The sequence below is a fragment of the Octopus bimaculoides genome, chromosome 3 (assembly GCF_001194135.2).
Source record: "Octopus bimaculoides isolate UCB-OBI-ISO-001 chromosome 3, ASM119413v2, whole genome shotgun sequence".
NCBI lineage: Eukaryota > Metazoa > Mollusca > Cephalopoda > Octopoda > Octopodidae > Octopus > Octopus bimaculoides.
The window spans coordinates 3210940-3214637 of NC_068983.1; positions in this window are offsets into that span (position 1 = coordinate 3210940).

Consider the following 3698-nt stretch of genomic DNA (forward strand, 5'->3'; position numbering starts at 1 on the left):
TTGTCTTCATCGTTGCTGCTAACACAGTTGCATTTATTGCAAACCCTTATCCTTCTTCAGGGAACTTAATATCGAAACGAAGAAGAAGGTAAATACAGATGTATTTAGGGGATATAGTTTTACCCATTAGACACGGTTTCCTATTTCACCGTGTAAGGTTCCTTTGCGGGTTTTATCTGTATCTATTCGTAACTGCATATCTCTTTTATCTATATATATTTATACAGATATGCAAGGAACTTCGTCCTAGGGTTTCATTACATGTTTTCACAGAACATTTAGCCTTCTCTTAATCCCTGTATTGGTGGGGCAATGTTAGATAAAACTTGTATAAATATCATGTCAACGATCATCACATATCGTCAACGTGGGAATTTATTTAATAACAATGATACATTTTGAACACACATCAAGCCAATTACGCATAGGAGATGCTGGGAATGTTTTCTGATCGAGCAATTATCCGATTGTGACCCAACTATATCTAGACAACATTGTGTATGAGTATAAATTAAGGTGGAAAGAAAATCCTGTCACGTTTTTTATCTGATCTCTTTGAGGCGACTTTTGCAATACTTACAGTGAAATAAACCTTAATTTTCATATCCCAATGGGATTTTTATTTTTTCAGATTATGCCATAGTGGTTAAATTCAGATCGATTTTACCGTTTTAAAACGAATATAAATCAAAGCTGTATCAGACACTGCACACTGTATGAGATAAAAATAGTCTCTTCAGCAATGGAAACGGCTAGAAATATTCGTTCTGTCTCTAAAAGTGAAGCTTTCAGTATCTAGATATGCTAAAGATGGCTAGTTTCGCTCGGGAAATGTTTTTCTCGCAGATAACTGGACCACCAAGTTTTGTTAATAAGAAATCTCTGAAAATTGTAGTTGAGGATATTAAGGGGTGCAAACACTCTCTTGTATTCTGAAGTAGACAGAAAAATAAATGGAAATTCTTTTACAAGTCTGTTTCGGAGTTGATTGTCTCCTCTGAAACTAGGAACACTTACTCTTCGGTTATCCAGAGAACTATTAATTTAACATTAATAGATTTCCTGGTTTGTATATAAAGTGATAATCGGTCACACAGTTAATTAAATAGTAGATATTCACACAGAACACAACATAATTCAGAATATAAAAGCAGAGATGGGTTAAAATGAAACTTATAACCATATGTACACGATTGGCTTGAGGTTTATTCGAGGGGTGGTCCCAGTACCTAACGTTTCCTTGAAGCAGCTACAATACTGCCCGCGTTCGGTGTGGTGGAATAGGATAGTCTGATGGTGTTCTTGTATAAAATACTATGGTCCCTATGCTTAAAGGTAATTCTTTTTCGAATATCCAGAAAAAGATTCTGGAGCGTTGGTTTCGACACAAAAAGGGTGGGTTGCACCAAATTAAATGTCTCTTCTTCTTCACCTTGCCATAGGGGTGGGTTACTTTCTCATCTAGGTGTGTGTGTGTGTCTTTGTGTTTTTAACCCTGCTGCACTACCGGTGTTGGTTTTCTGACCCGTAACTTAGTGGTTCAGCAAAACTGCTAGATGGAATAAGTACCAGATTAAAAAAATAACTACTAGGTTCGACGAACTCGACTAAATCCTTCAAAGCAGTGCCCCAGCATGACCAGAGTCTAATGAGTGAAACAAGAAATATAACTGGGGAGGATCTAAAATCTCAAAAGAACGCCCGAGTTTTACTTGTGTTATAGAGTTAATTCGCTGTTCTTTTCAACTAAGGCTTACAAATAACTGTAGATTTATCTACGTTATGAAGGTTTTCTAACTTATGCTGTTCTTAGTCACAAGTTATATATAGTCAATGGTGGATACATGCATACATATATACATACATATGCAACTATATGCATGAGAATACATACATAAAATAAAACATACAAATCTGCACATATATATACATACATATATACAAAAATACCCTGTTGTTGATGTTGAAATTCCAATAAAGGAGCTTTGGATCTAGATTAGAAACCGGCTCTTTCTCTGTTGGCAAGAAATCTTGAAATAAAACTGAACAATGACACATACATACATACACATACATATACACGTGTATGTGTGCGTTGTGTGTGTGTGCGCGCGCGTGTGTGTGTGCTGCGTATGTGTGTGCGCGCGTGTATCGCTATAACTTATACGTCTTAAATTAATTTATATACAGTCACAATTTGTGTTCATGTGTAAGATACGTAAAGCGAAAACATTGTCATAAGCGTTGTTTTGTAATAAGTTTTATATAGCAAAAACCTATGTGTATTCGACTACCCCTGATGGGATCTGAACTCAGAATGCAAAGAGCTGGAACAAATGTAACAAGTTATCTGATCCGATGTTCTAGCGTTACAGCCAAAGCAGGTGCGTTATATATACCGCCTTGGAATGGTAAAAAATAAAGATGACTTCGGCGGGATTTGAACCCAGGCAGCAAACTGCTGGGAAAATGCCGCAATGCTTTTCGACGGATGCTCTAACGACTTTGCCAATTCACTGTGTGTGTGTGTGTGTGTGTGTGTGTGTGTGTGTGTGTGTGTGTGTGTGTGTGTGTGTGTGTGTGTGTGCAAACACGCATATCATCGTAGACCTTAATTTATAAAGTAAACTCAAGCTATTTAATATTACAATAAGTAACCTCCTCACAATACATGATTTTGCTTTGTGCCCTAAATATCTCTCTGAAATCAGTGACCCATATAAATACTACACACACATACACACACACACCTGTGTGTGTGTGTGTGTGTGTGTGTGTTGTTATTTTACATGAACCTTTCCCATCGACGCCTCACTAGTCAAGGCCCAAATCTAGGTTTGCTCTCACACATAATACAGTATATTGTAGTCCACAACTTAACTGTTTGACCTTAACCATATTAGTCCCTCAAATCTCCATCATAATAGGATACACAGTAATTTATTAGCCCTTTCTGCTGCCATATTTATTCCTTCCTCAATTCCTTTCCTACTCCTCCTCTTCATCCTCATTCTCCTTCTACTTTTCTTTCATCTTGTAACTCTTCTTAACTTTACAGGGACACAAACAACGTCGGCCTATTTTGTTTGAGGAGGGCGAACAGCGACTGGTATGGTCACAGTTGCTGCTTCTGCTAAATATTTCTTTTTTCTTTTTTTATAAAAGCCTTGATCGTGTCCTTTCGATTAGTGACATTCTTTTCAATAAATAAAACTTTCAGGGGTCAAAATGATCGGGTCACATGATTGATATTGTCGTTAAATAACATACTTCTTCAGTGGATCCTCGCTACCTCATGTGTTCATTTACCCCATCTCTCCCTACATTTACTTAATTATCCCTCTGTTTCATTATGTATCTATCTATTTATCTATCTATCTTTTTATCTATCTATCTTTCCATCCATTTATCTATCTATCAATCTATTTATGTCTGTCTGTTTATCTATCTATCTATCTATCTATCTATCTACCTATCTATCCATCTACCTATCTAGCCATCTATCTATCCACCTATCTATCTATGCATCCATCCATCCATCCATCTATCTATCTATCTATCTATCTAACCATCTTTCTATTTAGCCCTCTTTATCTATCCATCCATCAATCTATCTAGCCCTCTATCTATCCTATCCATCCATCCTACCCATCCATCCATCTATCCATCCATCTACCCATCTACCTATCTAGCTAGCC